Raw genomic sequence first — 25,168 nt, 5'->3', positions numbered from 1 at the left:
GAAGTTAAAATGCTGAAAAGACTCATATCGCCCCCTAGTGTGGGGGAGGTGGACGCGTTCCTTCAATCATTCGATTTTCTCAGCCGCATGTAAACCGGGACAGGGAGGGGAGTCCGAGTAGACGAGAAAACCAAATCATGTAAACGTAGTCACTGTCAAGGTGGGGGGTGTGCATGGAGAGGGGGCTTAGGGGGCAGGTGTTGTGTTGCGTTCAAGAAAGCAAGCAAAAAGGGGTGAATGTTGTTTTAATCTCTGTCTTTCGCTGCTGATGCGATGACCCTTAGATCAGAGGTTGACGTCGGCCGAAGGTCACGAGGCGCTGCTGCTCCTGCTGCTGCTGCTGCTGCTGCTGCAGCAGCTCCCCCTGTTGTCCTCTAACATCAGGCCTCTTTGGGCCCACAACAAAAAAAAACCTGAGTCATATTTTCTTTCCTCTTTTTTTCCTGTCCTGCTCTCTGCTGCCTGATGCTAATGGAGGGAGGAGTTTTTAAAAGAGCGCGCTGGTGTTTTTCTTTTTTTTCAGTGCTGCTCGCTGCACGTCGAGGCGCCGGGAGGGACGGGGCGGGAATCACAATTGTTGTAAATGTTTTGATCGCACAAGGGTTATTCAAAGAGAGAGAGAGAGGGAGAGAGGGAGAGAGAGAGAGAGGGAGAGGCTGTGTGCTGCTGGAGAGGCTTTTAATAGAGGCCGGCTGATGTTGATGATGATGATGAGGATGATGATGAAGATAGTGAACGGAGGGAGAGGAGGGATGGAGACGGTCGGACGGCGGACGGCTCTCGGCAGAAGCAAGGAAAAAAAAGTGAGACGACGCAGACGGTGTGAAGAGGAACGACTGAAGAGTGAAGACTTGGGAGGGAGGGAGCGAGGGAGGACCTTCCTGGGTTCCTGGGGTAGGGAAGGAGGGACGGAGGGAGGAGGAGAAGCGTTCATTAGTCGGCCGCATCAACCTTCCACTGGAGCTGAGTAGCAGCAACTGGATCCGTTTAGGGCCGAGGACACAGGGGACGGCGGGAGCAGCTGAGAGGGAGCAGGCAGCGAGCCAGCAGCACGCCAGCCTGACATGCCCACTTAGCTTGACACCAGCAGCAGCTACTGCAGACTGCTGCTGCTGCTGCTGCTGCTGCTGGCTGCCCCGGCCTGTCATTCCTCCGTCTATAGTGTCAATTTGCAGGAGGAGGCCCGACGTGCTGCTTGGTTACAGTGAACAGACAGCGGAGCGGCAGTGGCTGGATGCACCGCTGGCTCCCTAATAGACGCAGTCACATGTTTACGCCTCATGGAGGGAAAAAAAAAAAAACCTGACGTGCGGAATCTCTAGCCGCCTTATTCTCGTGTTTTTCGTCTCGAGATATTTCTTCCCCGTTTGGACTCAAATTGGAAGTTATCGCAGTCACTTGTGTGCAGAAAGGCCCCGTTCTGAAGGCCCCCACCTGGCGTCACGTCAATGTGGGCGAATGCATTAGGAGTCTCACTGCTGCTTTGATGCTGTTCTGTTAATTGATGGTTCTGCACTGCACCTGTGAAAAATGATAAAGCCAGAACCAAACACAGAGTCTTTTATTTTTTTTTATACCTGGTATGTGTGAATATGTTTGTTGTGTGTACTGCTGCTGCTAACAGTTTTAATTTCCCCACCGAGGGATGAATAAAGGAATATGTGATCTAATCTAATCTAAAACCAGTGGAACAAACCTCACTGTTTCATCACTGTGATGGAACTTTTTCCACTAAACGGTCAAATCATTATTTATTTAGTCTATAAGGACATGACACCTTTAGGGTCAGCAAATAATGCTTTATCGCATTGGCTTCTACAAAATAATAACGGCCAGTGTATCAAACAGGGATTGATTGGTTGATCTCAGATTATATCAGTATTTCGTCTGACTGTGTTTCAACGCGGCAATCCCACTACGGCGACGCGATCATCGTCGCTGACGCAACGGCAGCGGCACCCTTTTTTCCAGAGCGGGGGACGTCCTGTTTGATAACGACATTAGTCCCGTCCACTTCATGTTTAATTTGTTTCTCCCCGCCCCGAACATCTCCTGTCATTACTCATCACTTCGGCCTCTTTGAGCACGCCGGAATATTCAGCGCCCCCCCCCCCCTGCGTGACTCAGAACCCAGCAGAGCTCCCAGCCAGCTCCCAGCCAGCTCCCGTCCCGCTGCGTCCACTTCCTGAGAGGCCTGGACGCCCGGCCGCAGGGCCGAGGAGGGGCCGCGGGAGACGGGATGAGAGCAGCGTGGGGGAAAGAGCGCGTTTTGAAATGGTTTAGAATAAATAGCAGGTTCACTCGTACGAGATGGGATATTCAAGATGGAAATTTGCAGGTTGTTTTCAGCCGTGGTCAGCTGGTGGCTCACTTCCCTGCATGGTTTGTTTGAGCTCTGCGGGGTCGAACCGCAGCTGAGGCGGATTTTTAAATTTTTTTTTACAAAAGGCTTAAGCAGTTTCCAGCGTCACTACCTGTGTGTCCAGTTTTTTTTTGACAAAGTACAATTGCGATTTGCAGGTGTTTCCATTGAATGGTGTGAAGCGCAGAAGCTTGCTTTTGCTTGTTTACGTTTGTTTGCTGTCAAGAATGGTTGGCATATTTTTCTCTTTGATGACTTGTAAGAAATATTCCGTCTCTTCCTCCGTCCAAACATAACGCACCATTTTCAGTTGAAGTGAGCTGGTCACGTGACCCCGTACGTCACGTCCGGGGACGTGTAAAAGTGAAAAAAGTGTTTCCATGGCACTTTTGTGATATGCCTCTATAGTGATGCATCTGCAAAACCACCTCATGAGAGCGTGAAAACCTTTTAGCGACATTTGAGAGGTTTTTTGAAGTTTAGGTGTTTCCATTACCAGTTTTTTATTGCGATATTTAGGTTTTGTGCAATTCTAGGGGTCATGGAAAGGCAGCTACTGTTGTGATTACATGTGCGCGTATGTATGTGCATGTATGTGTGGCTCTGAAAAGTGCTGAGATCTGAATTCTGGTTTTTGCAGATTTGCTGTGTCGTCTCAGATTTTGCGTCTGCAAACCAGAGGTGTGTCTTATTAGTTTAAGAGACGCGGACGCTCTTGGCTGTGTTGATCTGATTGTTTTTTGTAAGCATGTGGGTGTGTGAGGTCAGGTGCATCCGTGTGTTTGTGTGTGTGTGTGTGTGTGTGTGTGTGTGTGTGTCTTGAGATGATGTGGAACACCGCGGCTCCTCCCCTTCTTCTCAGCAATAACAGGAGGCGGACGGACGCAAATAGCATTGTGTCACTTTTCCGTATTCAGTGATTTTCTTTCTTTATCCGTCAGGGTGTGCGAGCCGTATCTAATCCACTCCCACACCTGAACCGAATCCGTTCTGGTCGCGTGAAGAAGCGCCGCTTGTCACAGCCTCGTCTTGTTCCGCGTCAACACCTCTCAGATCGGCCCACGCAAACGAGCCTCTAACAAGGCGCGGCAGACGGCTGAAGAGATCCTGATGATTGGTATTATATGTGACCAATTCATTAGCCGCCGTCTCAGCTCGGGCCTGGCGGAGCTTTCCGAGTGGAAATCCTTTGGCGTATAATCTCAGGGAGGGGGATTAGGGAGGGGGATTTTTATTGGCTATGCAAACAATTTTTCTCAAAGTCGGGGATCTTATCTCCAGAAACTTGGGAGGCCAAGCCAGGAGTAGAAGTAGACTGATGGAGAGAGAGATGTATATTATATTGTAATGTTGGTTGTGCACAACAATAATTTCATGTTTCCAAATTTATGTAAAATATATTGTAACATGGGTGACATGGTGGCGCAATGGTGCCGCCTCAGAGGAAGAAGGATGTGGGTTCGATTCCCAGCCTGGGGCCTTTCGTTGTGGAGTTTGCATGACTGTGTCTGCGTGGGTTCGCTCCAGCTTCCTCCCACAATCCAAAAACATGCATGTGAGTAGGGGTGCAGCGGTTAACCGGTTTTACTATTAACCGCGGTTTTAAACGTCGCGGTTAATTTAACCGAGACGTTCAGCAAAACCGGTTATTTCCGCTCACAACAGTCCGTCAGTTTAAACTCCCGTGCGGCGCAAAATGAAGCCGGGACGTTCCCTTTGTCTCGTTCTCGCTTTGTTTCCGCACGGCCCATTTAGCGGGCGTACCACAACACACACACACGTTTCTTGTAGTGGTGGGAGCTCAGCTAGCTAAACATGGTGGCTCCGTTAGAATAGAGCTAATGACAGACGTTGCAGAGCAGGCAGATAGACCGAACGAAAACGACCTCTTTCCACCAAAAAAAAAACAAAAAAAAAACGTCTGAGGTCGGCAGTGTGGGAGCATTTTGGCGACAAGAAGGACGTTAATGTTTTGCCGTTCTAAAGGGAAATCCCACCATACAGTCAGACTTGGTTTATTCTGTCCGGCCCACGTGAATGCAGTCATAAATCCGAAACTTTGGCGGCACGTAACTTTGCCGACACGTTTAGCGTAGAGCGACAGCGATAGCGTGCTTCCGCCCCCCCCCCCGCTTCCCCAGTCCAAAATAAAAAATAAAAATGCCGGGATGCGCAATTTCCAACTAGCAACCCCGCCCCCCAACGAACCGTGGCCCGCCGACACGATGCAGTTCCGTCATGTGGCCCATTGCAAATAAAGTTTGGCGCCACCTGTGTTATGTCTATAATAATAATAATCGTAAAACCGTAAAATCATAATCGTACACTGTAAAAAAAAACTTGTTGTTTTTACGGAATAAATCTGGCAGCTGTGGTTGCCAGAATAATATTGTAAAAAATACAGCAGAGTGTAAACCACGTTACAAAACAAACTGTAAATTTATCAATTTAAAACTGTTGCCAATTACAAAATAATATTTTTAAAATACATCCTGATTTTGTAAATTGAACATCCCTTTTCAGCCAAATTGGAATGACCATGCTGTTATTAAAGCCATCTTCTTCTGTAAAATTTACATGTGCTTATTGGTTATTTCACATACAATCCCATTCAAACGCACAACAAAACTTCAGATGCAAGGCATTGTTAAACTGTAAAAGCCTCATAATAAGATTGTAATTTCACCAATTTTTCTTGCTTATTTTCATAAAAGGTTGTGTTGCATGTAATATATTTTGTATTATTAAAAGCAATGTTTTGTTGCAAAATAAACATCTACATCCATAACTGAATTTGGACCCAAACACGAACTCTGAAGGACCTCAAACAAAGGTTTTTACTTGTAATGTTTACTGCTACTTAAAAATTTAAGCCACCTAAAGAAATGTTTTTGACCATTTCTACATTTTATTGTGACAACTGCACTTTCTTTATTTTTTTCACAAGAAATGTGAAAAGAACTATACCCTCAAGTAATTAGACCAAAAAAAAAAAACTGCAATACCAACTCATAATTTCAAGATTTTATTACTTCAAAGAGCAAAACATTTTCACTTTGACAATTTCCTTGCCTTAATTTTAAACTAAGGAACAAAGCATTTCTCTTCCTTTTCCTCTTGAGAAAATAATAATAATTTCAAATAATTCTATAAACATAAAAAACAAAGTGCAACCAGATTGTCAAAATTCTAACAGGTCTAAATCAGATTTCCATCTATAACATATACAATGAAAGCTTACAGAACTAAGCAATAGTTAGAAACCTTAACTGCATCAAGGTGTGGACTCTGGGGTTCCACTGTAAACAGGATCTGCTGTTCTACTCCACTTCTGTGCTCTCTGTATTGATGGAAGAAAAGCATATTTGAAAAGAGAAGAAAAGCACAACGATGCCATGAATGCACTAAGACTCAGTCCTACACAAACATACACTGACTCTCAGATACACACACAGGTTCAAAAACACAGACACAGATACCCATAAGCTCACAAACACAACATTTAACACAACTTCAAACAAATTTCAATCACTGTTAAAGCTTAAAAATTAAACAACAAAAAGAAAAAAATTATTAGCGACTGGGGCATCAACGCTAACCTCAACTTTGCTAAAGCTTCAGCTTACAGATTTCTGGTTCATTTATATTTATGTACATTTTTAATGTGGTTGTATGTCTGTATGACTGACTTAGGGACCACACGTTTAACTACTACTAAGACTTACTTGAGAACATATTCAGATGTCCCGCCACTCATGATCTGAAAGATCTTGGATCAATGTGAGGACTCTGGGGTTCACGTGTAGACGGGAGGTGCCGGTCTTTTCTACTTTCGTGCCCTTCTCAGGATTTATGGAAAAAAAGCATCTTGGAAAACAGCAGAAAACAGAGACATGGATTAATGATAAAGTAACTTCCAGAACGACAATAGAAACTACTGTACATTAAACAACTTTTTTTCTTTTCTTTTCTTTTTTTTCTCAGAGAAAATATTACCTCTGCAGGAACTCCAGGGTAGATGCCAGCCTGGCTGGATAATGGATGTTGAAGTTGTAGTAGCTTCCGAACATCATAACCAATGATGACATAAAGGAGGGGATGTTCTCCTGAACAATCGTTCTGTCAATACAGAGCATGAATCGTGTGGCAGTAAAGCAGGACTGCCCTAAAAAATAAAGGAAAAAAATGAGAAAGAAATCACACAAAACATTAGGTGAAACAAATGATTGTGCTCCTGAAACATTTTCGGGCACAGACAGACTTACAGACACACATAGACAAACAAGTATATTTTTTCTCTCAAACACACTCGCCCTTTCAAAACAGACCCTCACATTCAACACACATTCTCACAATTTATACTGTTCACAACAACAAAATCAAGTAGAAATCATCTAGACATAAAAAGAAACACACTGATCAAAAGTTAACTTACCACAGACAATGATAGTAGGAGTTAAGGGGAGCTTGTCTGTCTGGACTTCCCTTGCCAGACAGGTGTCCTCCACATTAGACAACATAATTTCTTCTCTTTCATCGAAATAGGCCATCAGCAGCAGGACCATTTCTTTCACATCTTCAGAGCAGCCACTCAGCTCAGCACCTCTCAACATTTTCACCTTGGTTGCAGCCAGCAAGAACTTTTTGTTTTTGCTCATACAAACTGTACTCATGAAGTTTAGAAGCCGCTTCCCCTTCAGGTCCACATTTTTTAAGAACGTTTCTTTAAGTGCTATTCCTGTAAGTTCTTTGAAGTGCACATCCATGCCAAGTTCACTGAACCAATAGGGCCATTCCTGCAGCAGGTCTTTTATATTTTTCCCCTCGTTAACTTGTTTGCGCTGTGTGTAGAAGGTTAGCTTCATTAATTGTTTGGCCTCCTCCTGATTAGCATTAGTTTGCTGAGACATCCACCGCAGTTTTTCTTGCTTATCTTGCTGGCTCTCCAGGGTCTCTCCAAGTGGCAAGAATTTTACATTCCACTTGATGCATCCATACGTGTCCTGGGTTGCTGCTCTTTGTTGTGGAGGGACCTCATCTGTGTCACAATCCTCTGTGCAAGTCTTTCTTTTTCTTATTTTTGGTGTTGTCGGTCTCTTCACGTTCTCTATTCTATTTTGCAGTTGTTTCACAAGAGAGTGGTAACCTGGGCCTATGACATCTCCGTCTATAATATCTTGCAAAGATTTTGGATACTTTGCCACCATCTTTTTGGCAATATCAGTTGAGTTTCTCTTACTCACTGAAGAATTTCTTCGCATCATATCAGAAACAATGATGCGAACCATCTCCCTTCTTAGACGAGGGCTTGGCCGTTTTCCCCTCTCTAGAGCTTGAATTAGTTCTTCTGGGAATTTGTCCCATGGAACTTGGTATGTATCCACCCAGTCAACACCAGGGCTTTGGCAGCTGCTGGAAGATGATGAAGACAAACTTCTGGGTGAGGCAGACTCCAAGGATGGTGGAGGTGCTGGTGAGAGACAAGATGTGCTGATACTGTCATCAGTTTGGCCTGCAGAAAAGGAAAGAGACACAGAGAGTGAGATAGAGAAGACAAACATTATGAGAATGGTTTTGTTTTTCTATTAGCACTAACTGCAGCCAATGCTGAATACTTAACTTTCAACTTCCAAGCAGCAATGACTTTTCTGGCTTGAATGGGTCTCAAAGCCGTCAACAAGTCACTTTCCTCAAGGAACTGAAAATCATCACTTGTCTCGATACCAAGGGACTGCAAGGTCTCCTCCAAAATGTCTTTTGACGCCTCAGCTAGGTCAGGTAAGACCTCATTGATGGCACGGCGCAAAAATGTTATCTCCCAGTCGGTCATTGCTGGTACAATGAGAAAAATCACATGCATTATGAAATGTTTTTGCCTTTTTTTCCCACCAGTGCTCAAGATCAAGTTTATTTGGAGAAGATGCTGTGCTTCAGTGGAATGACTTGGTGTCCACTAACAACGTAGGATGTTAAAGGATAAAAATCTACCAAGTCACTGATTTTAAGACAAAGCAACATTGCACAATCTTTTTTCACAGAGTAGAGATGGTACTCAGAATGATAGTCAGCGTTGTGTACAGCCATGACAAAATACACCTCTGTATCATTTTTGATTAAAATAATGAGAAGCTCTCCAAACTCCATAGTCTCATCATTTTTGGACACAAGAAAATTGCCCTTCTTATATATTGTTCCTTTGTACTGTATGTCTGTGGAAACACAAGTGTTGTTTTCTGAGAAGTCAAACTCGCTCACGGCTTCTTTAATTTTCTCGCTGTAAAGATCAACGTGAAATGTATAGCTGTCTTTGACATGCAGAGGTTGACAGTTTCCTGGTCCAACTAAAACATATGCCTGAAACATCTGGTGTCTCTCAGACAAAGTAAGGCATACATTTTTGAAGTTTTTCAGATGCCTGGCACATCTCTTAAAGTAGCTGTGCTTGCTTTCGAATCGCATTGTCCACAGTCGTATTAGGGGGCCAAACTTTAAAAGAAGTGCTGGATAGTGTCGCAAATAATGATGCTTTGGTTTTAATGTACACTCTGGGAACAAACACTTCCTTGATTCCAGATATTCTTGGATTACGATTTCAAGATATGCTACTTGTGACATAGAAATTCTTTGTGCACAAATCAGATCAACTATATCTTTAAGCTGTAGAGTTAACTGCCACACCTCATCTTCAGGACTTTGCACTTTGTCACCAATTAAAACAGGCAGCAACCTCAAAAAATTCCAATTCTGTATGGCTTGGCCAGAAAGCTTAGACCCATCATTGACAGTGCATGGTTTTGTGAGTGCATCAGAACCTTTGTAGTTGAACTGGGTGATTCGCCGATTCAGAAGTGTATAAGTAAACCACTTCTTTTTCTTGATGAAATATTTCAAGTACAGTGATACATCATAGGATAAAATGCCCTCAAATATGTCATGACCTAAGCACGGTGGGAGACCAGGCTGGCAAACATGAAAAGATTTTAAAGCATTGAATACAGAATTTACCTTTATGCCTTTGTCAACCTTCCCGTCTTCAGATGTGAGATCATTTACAGCTGAGTCGTAAGCTTCAGGCGTACGCTGTGGACCACAGACATTGGGATCATTATTTTGAAAGTCACTTCGTGTGACTTCACAGTATCGACAAAAATAGTTTGAACGACTAAAGTTTTCGGTAAACCCCCCAATGCTGTGTGATCCAAGATTATCACCTGCGATGCAATACAGTGCTGCTTTCACAGTTTTAAAGTCCAAACATATTCCATTCTCTTCCAAATCTTTCAAATCCTCCAACATCTCTGAGAAAAGTTTAGCATACCCAAACTGTTTTAAGTCCTTCTCTCCACACAACAAAACAAGGGACATGTGATCAGTATTTGATCGCGCATAAGCAGGCAAATTTGCCACAGAAAGATAGACAGCTAGGACTTTATGTTTTTTCTTAGCCGAACCAAGAGGATTGGCTATTTCAAAAGCATCCTGGTACAAAATTAGCTTCAGGCAACCTGGATTTTCAATAAAGAATTTGTTTGACTTAAAGATTTGTCCATCATGTATGTCACTAAACTCCTGTGAGTCTGTGGTATATTGCTGGGTCACTGTATTCTTCCACAACTCAGATTCTAAAAGGGTGTGTAATGTTTGCTTCAGTGGAATGTAGTAAGCATACCTCTGTGTGTTGTTTTCATCAATCCCTAATGATAGTTTTTTAGGCTCAATGTACTTGAACATTTTTTTGAAGGTCTGGGTTCGTCAATAAGTTGTTCTTAGTGGCCCCCGATGGCAGGCAGAGAATAGATCTGAATCTTTAACGCAATCACAGATTTTAGCGACTGCATCATCTGTTAGACCCATGTCATCTTTTAAAAGTGAATGAAGTTTACTTCTAGTGAAATCCTGTCCTAACTCATGCACATTTTGTATCTCCTCCACAACAATCTGGATTGTTGAAGCAGGGAGAAGGAGCTGCCCTTGCAATTTTAGATAAAATAAACAAATATTCCTGAGAAAGGTCTCATTGAAATCGTGTGGGAGTTCACAGCTTCCACTGGTTGAAGGACCTACTGTGTTGAAGATCTGTGAAGCATCCTCACATACAGTGCTAGGAGACTGACACACCGTTTCCCTGTAAACATCACTTATGTTTTCCACAGAACATCCTTTATGTTTGCGTGACATGTGAGCAGTGAAAGTTGATTTATTTGTGAACACGTTTTTGCAATCAATTACGGGACATGATACAACTCTTCCCTCAACTAAATGCTCTTTCAAATGATGGATGAGTTCTTTTGCTGTATGAAACTGGCGGACGCACAGCGAAATGGCGCATTTCAAATCTGAAACAACGGCTCTACTGTGCGGAGGTTCGGGCACATTGTGTACGCGGTAGAAATGAGCTTTGAAAGCGGCGTACGTGGAAAATGTCTTCTTTCAGTCGACGCCAACACACTGGAAAACGCAGCGTGGTTCATTTCTATGAACGCGGCAATGCAGAACATAGTCTCTCAAAGTTAGAAGAGTTTTGCTACAAAAACGGCATGCAAACATGTTGTGAAATATTGAAAGCACGTTTGAAGTAACTAATGGCGATGCCACGCAAGTTAAGACTTCGTCTGTTAGCGTAAAAATGAAGTCTGCTAGCTTACCGCTTATAGCATGGTAATGCCTCCTCGACGTACCTGTTCTCGCTTGTCTCCTCGTCCGTCGTCCCTGCTCCGACTTGTCTCCCATCCTCCTTTATGACACTTCTTTGTCTCCAACTCCCGAACCTCCGTGTCTCCTGCTCCGTCACTCGTCACTGCTCCAATTTCGTCTTTCTCGCTCTCCCCGTTCGTACTCCTCGCAACGTATTTCGTCTGCTCCCACAATTCCAAGTCTGTCTGCTCCGCGCCAAGTACTCCGCCAAAACGTGGCATCCAATCATAGAAGAGTCCACAAAAGGTACTCCTTTATTGATTGGTCCTTGCATTTTTAAAATCTCACGCAACGTTTATGCTTTCTGACATTTTTTCTCCAGTGTGCCCTGCGTATTTAACCACAGAAACACAAACCACTTGAGAATTATTAGATTTATGTATTTACTATAAATAATAGTTATATAAAGAATAATTATATAATATCTAAACATTATAATATAATACAATTATTACTTTAAATTAATAACAATGAGTATATCTATTTAAATTAAATAAATTTGTTTGAATTGCATGATATTATTCTAGCATATAAGTCCAATTATAGCTCAACCAGATGTTCCCAACAGACCCTCATGATGCGCTTGGGCCTGCCGAGTCTTTCTGGAAATAAGCCTGCCATCGCTCACCGCAGGCAACACGAGAGAAATGGAGAGTCTGCTTTCAAGCAGTTACGAGGTCGTCCAGGCCCTGGACTTCAATGGTCCACCGAACAATCTGACCCCTGCAGCTTCCTCTGAGGTTGGCGAGCCCACAGGAGGCTGGACCCATGTCGCTCCATCGGGCTGGGCCCAGTGGGCTTAGACCCAGCCATCAGGTCTTCGGATATGAGCCCCAACCCCAGGCCTGTCTCCAGGGTGGGGCCCCAGCTACACCATACCGGGCAATGTCACCATCTTTGTGAAGTTGTGTGCCATAGAGGTTTTTGAACATTAGTCTGTACCATCGCCTTGGTACACCCTACCTCTCATAACTTCTATGAAAACCATCTTTCCATTAATTTTCCATACCAGTTTTTTTTTTCCCAAACTCAGGGTCATGGGGGTATGCTAGGACTAATTCTTGCTGTTATGTAGAGACACAATCATTTGCACTCACCTTCAAACCTACGGCCAATTTAGAGTTTCAATTGACCTCGCATGCATGTTTTTGGACTTTGGGAGGAAGCTGGAGAACCCCGAAAGAAGCCACGCAGACCAGGCAAACTCCGCACAGAATGATCCCAGACCTGGAATCGAACTCACAACTTTCGTACTGTGAGGCGGCAATAATAACAACTGTTTCGCAACTTTTAAAACCAAACTAGTATCAACTCATTTCAAACTGATGAAATTATGCAGATTAGAATTAATTTTAAAGCATACATTTGAACAAATGAGTGTTTAAGTAGAATCAAATAGATCTATACAAACTAACTCTACCATTAATTGTTTATGTGAGACTAGCCATTGCTAAATCTGTTTGCATTCGTCTGGATTTGGTAATCCATTTAATCTAAGTTCCAGTATTTATCTAGAAATTACAACATATTTTCTATAATTTTAACATTTTTAATTGTTAAGAATTTTACATTTTTTTAAAGTTCTATAAACCAAGCCATATTGAAATTTTAACTGTATTATGTTGGTCCAAGAATAACAATTTTTCTATGATTATAATACAGCAACATATTAATTCTACAAAGAAATACCCTCTTTTTAACATATGCTGACTGTAAAATTGACAATTATGTATTGGTCTGTTGTTTACAATACATTGTTTTAAAATATACAAAGTTTCAATGTTTTTCTTGCTACAGTTTTTTTATGTCAAGATTTTACAGGATATTAATGTTAATTTCACTGACATTTTTTACAGTGTACACCAAATTATGAAACCGTTGCACCCCTACATGTGAGGTGAATTGGAAACTCTCAATTGACCATAGGTGTGTGTGTGTGTGTGTGTGTGTGTGTGTGTGTGTGTGTGTGTGTGTGTGTGTGAATGAATGCCCATGGTTGTTTGTCTTGCTTAATGTCCCTGCGATCAACTGGGGACTCGTCCTGGGTGTCATGCTGCCCATCGCTGCATTTATACCTGGTGCACCCCTTGAACTGCGCAAAACCTAATTCTCGTAAAAAAAAAAAAAAAAAAAAATCTCACGGGACGAATTTTACGAGAATTAAATATAGCAACCATTCTTGACAGCTAAGAAGTGTAATTCTCGTGAATCTCGCGGGACATAATTCTCGTAAAGTCTCGTCCCGATATTACAAGAATTCTCACGAGACAAGATTTTACGAGAGTTCTGGCTTATGCGCGGCACACCATTCAATGTAAAAACGCCTGCAAATCGCAGTTGTGCTTGAAATTTTCAGAAATGTTGCTTTTATTTTGCGAAAAACTGTAATGGAAACGCAGCTAGTGACAGCTGGGAGAGGCTGCAGCAGACCCCCTCCCCCCAACCCTGAGTGCAGGATGGATGGATATTTTAACATCACCAAGTGCTGCAAGATCTTCGCTTTCAAGCCAATTCCTGAGAAGCTGTTTATTCCCAGGATTTGTGGACGACGCCGAGCGCGTCTCACGTCATTTCAACATACTGTCATTAAACAAACCAACCCAGCAGCTGGACGCCGGGGAACGCGGAGCCCCGTGTGAACGTCAACTGTCACCGTTTGCCTGCAGACATCTGTTTCCTCCGCTGCACCTCCGGCCCTCCAGCCTTCCAGACCAGCCGCCGTGTCCCGGCTAATGAGTGAGCCTGACAAATGTGAGGGCAGCTCGGGAGGTGGGGAGGGGGTCGCCTTGTGAACACAGGGTCACGCAGGTGTGCCGGTGTGTGTGTGGAAGCGAGATGGAGTTGGAACAGCGGCGGCGTCTTCGGCCCGTTTCTCCTTTCTCCACTCCTGCCTGTCATCTCCCAGCGCTGGATGTCGGCACGGCGAGGCGCGTGACGTGCACGTTGTCACGTGCGCGGCAGGCACGCGCATTTGCTGATGTGGCGAAAGTGGCTCAAATTGCAAATGAAAAAAAAAAAAAAAAGCAGCGGAGAGCTTCACCAGTGCCTTGGAAGCAGCCATCACGTAGCTTCCACAGGTAAAATAGATCAATGAATAATTATTCAAACAAATCTGAATCTGCAGATATTTCTCCCGTGGCGCACGCCCCCCCTCCAACCACACACCCACCCTCTCCTCTCTCTCCCACTGTCTCTCCTCTTTCTCTCTCTCTCCCTCTCTCTCCCTCTGTGCGTCTCGTGTTTCTTGGCCGGCAGCGGTGGTGGCGGCGGTGGCGAGCAGGAGAGCTCCCCTAATGATGGCAGCATTAAAAAAGGAGTGAGGAAAATGGCAGCGAGAGAGGAAGAAAAAGGAATGTGACAGACAAGCTTTTGCTCCCCGACACACACACACACACACACACACACACACACACACACACAGACTCGGAGCTCTGGCAAAAAAAAAGAAGATGGAGAGAGAGAGGGAGAGAGAGAGCGAGAGAGGCAGTTTTCTTCTTCTTCTTCTTCTTCTTCTTCTTCTTCTTCTTCTTCTTCTTCTTTAAACTTAGCAGTCTTTGTCTGTTTTTAGCTCTCAAGTGCTGATCAGACAAGTGGTGTTGAGGGTTCAGGGTATATCGCCTCCAGTCCGAGCACAGAGCTCACAGGTTCTAGTTTATTTATTTATTTGAACAGAGGAGAAGCTGGATGGAGGGTTGAGGAGGGGGGGAATCCGTCCTTCTGGAGAACATTTTTTTCCAGCCATCGTCGCACAATGCGGAAATGATTATTTGTCAACAAACAGTTAGCCCTGATCTGGTGCAGGTGCCGTCCTGCTTTTGCTTGTATTTGTCGCGCGCCTCGTTTTCGTCTGTGTGTTATTAGTGCGCAGCAGGAGCACCGCCGGCTGCGTGTTTTCGAGGCACGTTTTACTGAAAAGGCTCCGAAACATGGAGACGAGGAGGAACGTCGGAGCGCTGACAGGTGTTTTATTTGTTTATTTAAGATGGGAGGGAGCTTGGAGTCGACTCGTTCCTTCCCTGGCATTGCTGCTGCTGCTGTTGTTCTCTCTTATGTTGTGCTGCTAATGACAGAGGGGAGTCCCAGACAGGTGTTTCTGGAGCATTCCACAACCTTCGCAGGCTTTTATTATGTGCACGAACCTGCGTGAAGCGTTTAGAACGAGCATCTTGACAAATGCCTGTCTGTCTATCTTATCTATCTATCTATCTTTCTTTCTTTCTATCTATCTATATCTATCTATCTATCTATCTATCTATCCCTCACAGGAAATTATATAATATGTTGTTATTATTCTTATTATTATTCTTATTATTCTTATTATTCTTATTATTATTAATAAACAATAATAATAGTAATACTGATGATGATGATAATGATAACAATAATAATAAGAATAATAGTAAAAGTAGTAAAAGTCCTTCCTCTTTCACTAACTCCACCCCTTCTACCTGCACATGCTCAGGAGGCCCCTTAGCCAGCACACAGATTATATAACAAGAGCATCACTATTTTATGGACAGCGCCAGGTGATAATGTCATAAAAATCCCCTCTAAGTTACATTTAGTGATCTCTGTCATCATTAGCGCGAAGCTAATGCTGTCTGTAATACTGTGTTATCGCCGTGCCGTCACACATGCACCGCACCTGACCTCTCGACCCCGTGGCCGACCTGATCGCTGATCTGTGAACGACGCGGGGGGGCGCCGTCACATCACGTTCAGTCATGAGTCTTCAGCCCATTCTGTTGGCATTTCTTTCTTTTTGTGTGTGTGTGGGAAATCTGCTCATTCTTCACTTCCACCCCCCCGCCCCCACACACACACACACACACACACACACACACACACACACTCAGGTTGTAACCCTGTGTCCAGAGGGTCTGGGCCGATCGCAGTCATCGGCCCACATCCACAGGCGCTCGTGCCAGCCGTGCCCCCCGGAAATTCCCTCCCTCCTTCCCTCCCTCCCTCACTCATTACCTCCGACTAAAGACCCAACAGAGGAGGCGGCTGCAGCAGCAGCGGCCCTGCGAGCCCCGTGAGCCGAGCCCATCCATCCCGGCCGCCCCCCCCGGCCGTTAAGCTCGGTCAGGCGTGGCAGCTTCCCCGCTCCCTTGCAGCCCAGGTCACACGATAAGCAGCTCTCAAATGTAATCAGCTCAAATTGAAATGATGACATCAATTACGGCGCGGCGCACAGCTGTTATTGACCCGGGCCCTCCACTGACGGCGATGAGTGGGCCCTCCGCTCGCACGGGTGACGGGGCGCTGGGAGCGCTGGCTGGAACACACACACACACACACACACACACACAGGCTTGCACACACACACTTCCACTGCGCTGAAGCTCGGTATGAATGGGGGGGGGGGCTGACAAGCGGAAAGAGAGAGCGAGCGAGAGAGGGAGAGAGAGAGAGAGAGAGAGAGAGGAAAAAAGCAAAACATTTTCCTGGTGTCTGATTGCAGGTTACACCCCGCAGTGTAGCGCCACTCAAACACACAATTACTCAATCTGGGGCTATTATCAGACGGAGGGAGAGAGAGAGGACGAGCGGCAGGGAGAGAGAGAGAGAGAGAGAGAGAGAGAGAGAGAGAGAGAGAGAGAGAGGCAGCCCCATTTTGACGAGCATTATACAGAGCCGAGGAGTGCTTTTTACCAGAGCTGTGATTACTGCCACTCACTCGGTGCACTTAACCAGCCCCCTCGACGCGCTCCTCCGCCGCTCTCTGTCATTCATGGAGAGCTCCGAGCCCCCCCCGCCCCTCTGCCCGCCCGCCCGCCCGCCCGCTGCGCCTGAGTGGCTGAAATAACAGGATTCACCCGGGGAAAACGCAGCGGTGGAAGCCCGCTGATTACAGGAGGAAACACCTCGCTGACGTCACCGCCGCACCGCCGGCGTTTCCGTCTTTTTTTTATTTATTTTTTTTTCCTGCGGCGACGGCGGCATCCACTCTGACGTGAGAGGAAATGATCCCGCTGGCGTACATGTGATCCCGGGATGGAATGTTTTCCGCATTCCGGCGACGCCACTGACAGGAACCTGCAGGCTGGGAGGTCGCCCGGCTGAAAAAAGAGAATTAATGAATTCTGGTATTCCACGCAAAAAAACATATTCTGCTTTTTCCAATTCTGCATAGATATCGGAGCCTTTTTTTTTACATGACAAAATAATCCACTTTTTTCCCCATTTTGCAGCCACCTCTTTCGTTATATTGTTCCTAAAACCCTGAACGTTATTAATGAACAGATATGATTTCATTTTTCCTTCGCCGTCCCTTGAATCGACTCGAATCACAATGAGGCGCGCAACTATATTTCAAAGACTAAAATTAATTCCGCTCCGTCAAGATGGGTCCAGCAGACTATGCATAAAATAGCAATAATATTCCGCAGGGACAGCGGAGGGGAAAAAAATACAAACCAGTCACTTTCCTCGTGCTTTCTAAAGAGCTGCCAGCCAGCCAGCCAGCCAGCCAGTCAGTCATTCAGTCAGTCAGTCAGTCAGTCAGTCAGTCATTCAGGCAGCTGGTCCCAGAGGCCGCGGGGCTGTACAGGAGGCTGATCGATGCTCGCCACATCAGCAGTTCTGGGCTAACAGGCCCTCAGCAGCCCCAGCGGAACCGGATGAGACGTCTTTGCCTTCGTGTTCCAGCGTCTCCACAACCCTCTTCTTCCTCCTGCTGCTGCCCGGCCTCCGTCACGCCAGCCTGCACCCCTCCTCCCCCCTCAACCTCCACCCCCGTCTCCCATGGTCAAGGACCCCCTCCTCTCCCCCCCCCACCATCGCAGCTGCCACGCAGGTGGCTTCCTGTGCGCGTGTGCATATATTTTTTTTCCCCCCGACCTTTTTAAAAAGAAGAAAAAACTCTGAAAGTCCCCCCCCCCACATAATTCTCACAACAACAATAAAGCAACAGCGTGAGACAAAGAGAGACGGAGAGGAAGAGGAAGGAGGGCGAGAGGAGGGAAAAGGAGTGGAGGGGAAAGAAGAAAAAAAAAAAAAAACAGCGACGGCAACACAAAGAGGTGGGAGGAAGAGCGCGGCGGAATCTTAATGCGGCCCCGAACCTGAGCGAGAACAACAGCAGCAGCAGCAGCAGCAGCAGCAGCATCGTAACTGTCACCACCTGCTCAGTGCTCAGTCAGATGGGACGGAGCTCACGGAATGGTAATGGGGGAGTCTTCTTCATTAGCATCTGGCTTTTTATTTTTTTATTTTTCAGTTTCCCCCCCCCCTCTCCCTCTTCCTCCCTCCTCGTCTCTCCCTCGCCGCTAAGGTCACTCGCCTGCTCGTGCACTCACTCCCGGGCTGATCATGGATATTTTATGGCCGCCAGTTTGAGAGTGCACGGTTCAACCCGTCCCGCTCGCTTGCAAGAAATAAGAAATATACAGGGCTCATTTTTTTTTATTCTTTATTTTTTTTAGTCCCTGGCCTGCTCCAATTAGCTGCGTTAGCTCGGCTAAATCGGCGCGTTTTCTCGTTGGCGTGTCCCTTTAATGGGACGCGGCGGCTCGCCCGCCTGGATGTAGCGTCTCCGGTTGGGGAATCATTGTGCTCGGCGCTTGTAGCAGAAGGCACGGAAGTGGCAAGAATCGCACCTCCTCGGAGAAACTCACACCCTCCCCATCTTTCCCGAGGCTGCCTGTTTTTGTTTTTCTGCAAAAGAGAAATAATTACTTTTTTTTCCTTCCCTCCTCTCCCGGTATGTTATGTTTGTTTTTTTTTCTGTTTTTTTTTTTGTTTTTGTTTTTTTCCCCGTGCGTGCGGACCTTGGGAATTGTTAGTGTTCCAGCATATGTAATACATTATATAATAATTTATCGTATTCTAATAACGGACTCTGTGGGGGCTGGAGCGAAGCCGCAGAAACAAAGAAACACATCGAGCACTTTGATCACGGTGACTGATCGTCTGCCAGCGTGCACAAAGAAAGCTTAGGATGCTGCCTTACAATTATATAATCTGTTTTGCCAAGATGTAATCGAGACTTTCAGACGACCTCGTCGGATGCGTGCTGGAGACGCAGCTGCCGCGCAGCCGGGTCGGTCGGCCAAGGTGTAGACAAGGCCTGTGAAGCGGGGCCACGGCCGCGCATCTTGTTGTGGAACACGTTGCGCAAACGTTTTTGTCAGAACATTTGCCCAAACGGTGGAGATGCTCCTCTTGTTTGCTTTACAATCACATTGCAGGCCTGTTATAAAAGATTCACGCGAGGAAAGTAACCAGGGACAATGTTCCCGGGTGGATGGAAACTCCTAAAAATAAACCTAAACATTTTGTCCTGTCAGTCTCGTTCACACATTACACTTTATTCCGAACATAAGCAGCTTGAACGTTACGTAAACAGGATGGGAATCACATTATCACCTGCATGCATTTCCCCCCCCCCCCTCCTTTTTAGCGATGACACTTTTGCAAATATAAGCGTCGGTGATGCTGGTGGTGTTGCTCCAGGTCTTGATGGATCTCCTGCTGGCTGTGCCGAGGCTCAGCCTTCGCCGGCCGTATTTCAACCCTGAAGCCGAGCTCGTCCGTCATGCCAGCCAGCCAGCCAGCCGGCTGACGGACGGCGTTTTCGATGGGTCTTAAAACTTCATTGAACCCTGCGACCAATCGCCGTCTCCTTTCATGGGCAAGCAAGAGGTGATGCTGCCTGCTGCTCTGACAAACCCTGCAGGACGAGAAGGAAGATGTAGCTGGATGCGAGTGCGACTTCCTGCTGAAAATGTTAGTGTCAGGAGAGTAGAGCGGCACAGTGTTTGTGCATTTTGATGACAAGTCTTGCTTAACATCAAGATGCAAGTTAATGGCAGGTCAGATGCAGTTGATGCCCAATAGTCAACCTTTAAAAGAAGGTCGTGGGTTAGATTCCTGGGACTTTTCTGTGTGGAGTTTGCATGTTCTCCCTGTGTCTGACGAGGTTCTCTCTGGGCTCTCCAGCTTCCTCCCAAAGCACAAAACATGCATGTGAAGTGCATTGGAAACTCTCAATTGTTCGTAGGTGTGTATGTGAGTGTGAATGGTTGTTCGTCTCTATGTGGCCCAGCAATGAACTGGCGACTTGTCCAGGGTGTCAGCCTGCCTTCGCCCTATGACGGCTGCGAGAGGCTCCAGCAGATCCCAGTGACCCTGAGCTCAGGAAGAAGCGGGTATGGAAAACGGATGGATGGATGGATGGATGGATGGATTATTGATCTGCTTGGATGTGTTGGACAGATGATTCACCTCTGCAAGTGTTTGTGTTTAATGGGCTCCTTACCTGATGGATGCAAAAGTTTCAGCAAACGTCCTGATCGCTCCACCACCACCACCACCAGTTGGTGCGTTTGAAAGTTTTGGTAATCAGGGTTGGGTCTCCAACAATTACACTGCGAAACCAAGACAACTTTCTTCAAGACTGTAGAAATAGTCGAGTTTTGCTCTGCTGCCGATTCACTAATACTTTAATTCAGAAAGAGACTGGGCTCATTTCCGCTGATGGCCAGACGTGCGTTGGCTTGCTTTTCCTTCCAACGTTTTTTTTTTTTTTCCCTTTCAAATCTCAAAAAAAGTCGGGAATTTGGCGATCGTCTGGAAGTGAGCGGTTATTGGACGGAACCCAAGGCCTACCAGTGCGCCGGCACGCTCGGGCTCCTTCGCTGCAACGATGTTATCCCGGGCACATTATTTTATATTATGCAAAGCCCATTTATCACAGTCACGGCGATATTGCAAAATCCGTGTCCTCGCAGATCTCAGACAAGAGCGGGCGCGAGATAAGAGGCATAATACCTTTCGCAGCCGGCAGGATGTTCATGTACACACTCGCCACTCGCACGCCTCCTCTTATGGGGCCGCTGATTGACAGCGACTCTTGAAGCACAAAGAGAGAAAAAAAAAATGAAATCCACCTCCTCCCTCCCCACTCCTCCTCGTCCTCCTCCTCCTCCCCCTCCTCCTCACAAGCTAATCCTCTCACGCCCCCTTGCACTCAGACACAGACACACCGGGGAGAAGGGCCGTATTACCAGGTCAGGCTCTATATCTCAACTTCATTTCTAATCCGCTGCTTTTTCTGCACTACCTCCCGACTGCCGCCACCGCCGCCGCTGGTAAAAGGTTCCAGCGGCGGCTCCGCTACACGAACTGTCATCTCAGTGAGCGTGTCCCGAAAAGCTGGGCATCCAGCACCCGGAGTCCTGCCCGGCGTGCACCGTGGCGGGGGGAGAGTGCTTCATGTGAGGAATCGGATACAGTTGGAATTAGAAAGTAGTGACTAATGGAAGGTGGTGGTGGTGGTGGTGGTGGTGGAGGAGGGGCGGCCGGCTGGGGTTCCGCTGCTCTCCTCTCCTCTCCTCTCCTCTTCCAGTAGCAGCAGCAGTGTGCTGGCTGGGTGGGTGGGTGGGTGTGACCACCACTGACTCTGATGCGATGTGACAGGACCCTCCTCTTTGTCCTTTTCGCTGGTGTGTGGCAGCGTGAGGCTGCCGTCTACCATGTCCCAACTCCCCCTTTCTTTTGCTTTGTGTGTTTTGGAAAAAAAAGAGAGAGAGAGAGAGAGAGAGAGAGAGAGAGAGAGAGGGAGAGAATAATGTGACCCAAGCACGTGCCTTTTCCCTCCCACCAGCCTGCTCTCCATCGGCTTGCACAGCCAGTGGAGGGTTTTTAAAACTTTTCCCATGTCACAGTTTGTTATTGAGGCAGCGCAGAGACGTTTGAGGCCAATGCAAGATTAATGAACTCGTAGAAATTCATTGGCCAATCAGTTTTAGATGAAAAGAGATGACAGTGTGACTTCCTGTTTGCTCTCTGCAGTGTTGTTGGTCCGTTTCCACAGCCACGCTCAGGGCAGCCGAGGCTCTGACTGACTCAAGGAATTTCTCAGCTTAAGGTCAATCACGGCCCTGCGGTCGAAACGTGCGAGAAGCCATTTCAAAGCCAAGGTTTTTTTTTTTTTTTCTCTCTTAGACATCACCGGAGTTTTATGTTTAATGCAGCAACAACAGCAGCTACGACCCCCAAACAGAAACTTTAGCCATAATGTATAAATATGACTTTCACCCTATTGTCATAAAACCTCAGTACAGTTTATTATATTAAACTGAGATTCTGATGAGGTGACATTTTCAGAATCGCCATTCAGGGATGCAGGGGGCGCTCCGGATTGCATGCTTTGGCTTTATACCTGCAGCAGGTACTGAAGCCGCCTTCGCAACGTGTTGCCAAAGTGTTGTGTGCAGTTTTCATACAGTCGGGACATACTGCAGTCCTGTGTCATTCAAGTGGCAAAGCAAAACTATTTGATAGAACTGTTTAGGACAGATGACTGTGGGTCACAGTGGCTTGCTGGCTGCTGCTGAATTCAAGGAGAGGTTGGAGAACATCCTGGTCATTTTAGCGTGCTGCACTTCATGTACTGCTTTTTCTGGAACACAGAAACAGGATGCTTAAGGTAGAATTATAAATATAAAGGATGCTAAAAGTGATGGTAGCAGCGTTTCCGTTGCAATTTTTCGCAAAATAAAAGCGATATTTCTAAAATTTCGACAAAGTACAATTGCGATTTGCAGGTGTTTCCATTGAATGGTGTGAAGTGCATAAACCGTAATTCGCGTAAAATCTCGTCCTGCAAGAATTACGAGAATACTCACAGGACATAATTCGCGTAAAATCTCGTTTCGCAAAATTTACGAGAATTACGTTTGCTTTTGTTTGTTTTTTCGTTTCTTTGCTGTCAAGAATGGTTGTTATATTTTTGTCTTTGATTACTTGTAAAAAGTATTCCATTTCCTCCTCCGTTCAAACATGACGTGCCATTTTCTGAGCTGGTCACGTGACCACGTACAATAACGTGTCTGATGACGCGTAAATGCGAAAAAGGGTTAGGTTTCCATTACACTTTTGCGATATACCTCTATATCGATACGTCTGAAAAACCTTTTAGCGATATTTGAGAGGTTTTTTCGAAGTTTCTGCGTTTCTATTACCAGTTTTCTATTGCGATATTTAGGTTTTGCGCAATTCTAGGGATAATGGAAACGCAGCTAGTGCCGGGAAGATTACAGCACCTCCTACTGGCAAGGCGAGGTATCTGCAAAGTGGCACTAATTAAAGATGTGATTAATAACAACAGTAATGAGTAATAGGGTTTTTTGACTTTTCCAAACTAGTTTTTTTTCTACTGCTCAGTAGCCGCAGCAATGTCCCCGCGTTGCTTTTATGACGCACCACATGGTGTTGGATATAAACAAACACGGCGCAGCAGCTGGGCTGTTACTGACACAGATGCTCTGTGTCTCTGCATGGCTTGTTAAATTCAAGTACCTTGTTTCATGAAAAGCTGCGACTTGGCACTCTACCTGGGAATAATGTCGCATTCCACGTGTGACTGAGTGCATGATGATGTGTAAGTCGACCGTCTGATGTACGAAATGTTTCAAAGCTGCTGGCGGCGGCAGGCTGATGCAGGCCTCATTATGCGAGAGACTATAGCGTCATGCTGAACAGACAACTGTGATATATTTTTTTTTTATCCCTCTCCGAATGACGCGGTGAAATTAGTAACAAGTCGCCGTGTATTTTAGTCTGCTGTCAGATCACAACTCTCTCCTGTTTGGTTTATAAATAACAAGCGTCTCAGATCCCGTAGTAGGACTGAATGTCACCCTCGCTGCCTCCAAGTGTTTCGTGGGACTGTGTATTACTCACGCCGCTGTGGTTGTGCTAGTGTTACTAGAATAGGTTTGTCACTTCTTCAGGTTTCCCACCAGGCTGCTCTAGTTGGAAGGAAAAACTTGCGCCGGCACTTTTTTTTTTTTTGCACGGATGAAGGTGACCGAATAAATACGGTTGGATTTGTCTTTCTAAGGCGCTTATTGGGGGCCTGGTGGTGGTGGGTGGGGGAGGGGGTGGAGTGGGTGGAGCAAGAGGATAAACTCAACATTTGTGCTCTTGATTTTCCACTTTCCCTGACTGTTTTGATCATTATTTAACTCCATTGTGGTGGGAAAACAATGAAGGTGCTTTAACCCTGTAAATACTGAACCATCGAGAAAAAAAATAGCGTGGAAATTCCAATATTTTTGGAACTGCAATGTTTATTTTAACTCTTTGAACAAAATCCACTTTGCATGATTTTCTACGATTTTGTATGACATTTCATACTTTCTGTGTTTTGTGGCTAGTTTTTGCTGACAATTGAAATCTGTGAATGCAAAATGGTAATTTGTTTTGGCCGTAACTTCTAATTAATTGCATGTCAGTAGAATTATGAAGTCATGAAACAATGTTTTTGTATCGTACGAGGCATAATGTAGATCACATCATGCCATGTGACATGACATGTTCAGGAAAAAAAAAAAACTAATTTACCTGCAGTATCAAATTTGATACAAAATATTAACTGCAATATAAATGACTTAGTAAATATGCCTTCTCTCAATACAGACAGTGCTTGTTTGAAAACGTTTTCGACTGCTAATTATACCCCACTCTACTCATCCCAGAAACTCATTCACGTATCAAACATAATACAAACAGTTTTATATATAGACTCAGTCTATAGACTTGCGTCCGTGCGTGTCGCATGATCAAACTTGGAGCCAAACTGCTACGCTGACTTTGCAACGCACGCCCCTCTCGCCCACTGCCCCTCTGTCCATCTCTCTCTCTTTTCCGCCCTCCGCCCGTCTCCTCGCCCCGTTCCCTCCCGCCGCGGTGCTCGGAGGTCATAGCCCCAGCTGAGCCACAAGCTGTTGTTGCCTCACGCCGCCTCCCGTTCCTGCTAATACGACCGGGAAGCTCATTTCAGCACGATAGCCGCAGCCGTAGCCGCATCGGACGGGAGCGTGAAGCCACGCCCAGTAATCAGCCATCACCCGGTGCTCCTCCGTCGCCTTCCTCTTGTTCGCTGACGCTTCAAACGTGACATTTTCCCTTTTGCCCCTTTTTTTTGGGCTCTCAAATGTTGAGATTTAGATCCACGCCAGCCTGTGAAGCACCTTGGGTGTGTGTTTAAGGTCAGACATGCCCGGATGGTGCAGCGATAAACATGAAACTGGCCATCAAGACGTGAGGCAAATATCAGTTCAAGGGAAAGACATTAACATCATTTATTTCTGTTTCGAG

General features: G+C 45.7%; 1 protein-coding gene and 1 long non-coding RNA gene across 3 annotated transcripts in view; one reads left to right on the top strand and one right to left on the bottom strand.

The window, feature by feature from the left end:
- LOC142892714 (A disintegrin and metalloproteinase with thrombospondin motifs 2-like) overlaps positions 1 to 25,168 on the top strand; it is a 119,229-nt gene that overhangs the window by 3,175 nt on the left and 90,886 nt on the right. The gene's annotated exons all lie outside the window — the stretch shown is intronic.
- Positions 4,692 to 11,081, bottom strand: LOC142892716 (uncharacterized). 2 transcript variants are annotated; one of them, XR_012927480.1, is made up of 6 exons: positions 11,041 to 11,081; positions 9,368 to 9,442; positions 6,798 to 8,194; positions 6,359 to 6,527; positions 6,088 to 6,229; positions 4,692 to 5,702 (listed from the first exon to the last, which is right to left on the bottom strand). It is a non-coding gene; the product is annotated as an uncharacterized LOC142892716 (long non-coding RNA). The 2 variants fall into 2 exon arrangements; XR_012927479.1 differs by lacking the exons at positions 9,368 to 9,442; positions 11,041 to 11,081 and having other exon boundaries at positions 5,382 to 5,702; positions 6,798 to 8,262.

This window comes from Nelusetta ayraudi, unplaced genomic scaffold (genome assembly GCF_046127955.1).
Source record: "Nelusetta ayraudi isolate G7.1 ecotype Tasmania unplaced genomic scaffold, CSIRO-AGI_Nayr_v1 ptg000039l, whole genome shotgun sequence".
Classification (NCBI taxonomy): domain Eukaryota; kingdom Metazoa; phylum Chordata; class Actinopteri; order Tetraodontiformes; family Monacanthidae; genus Nelusetta; species Nelusetta ayraudi.
This window is presented reverse-complemented; position numbering and strand designations above follow the sequence as displayed.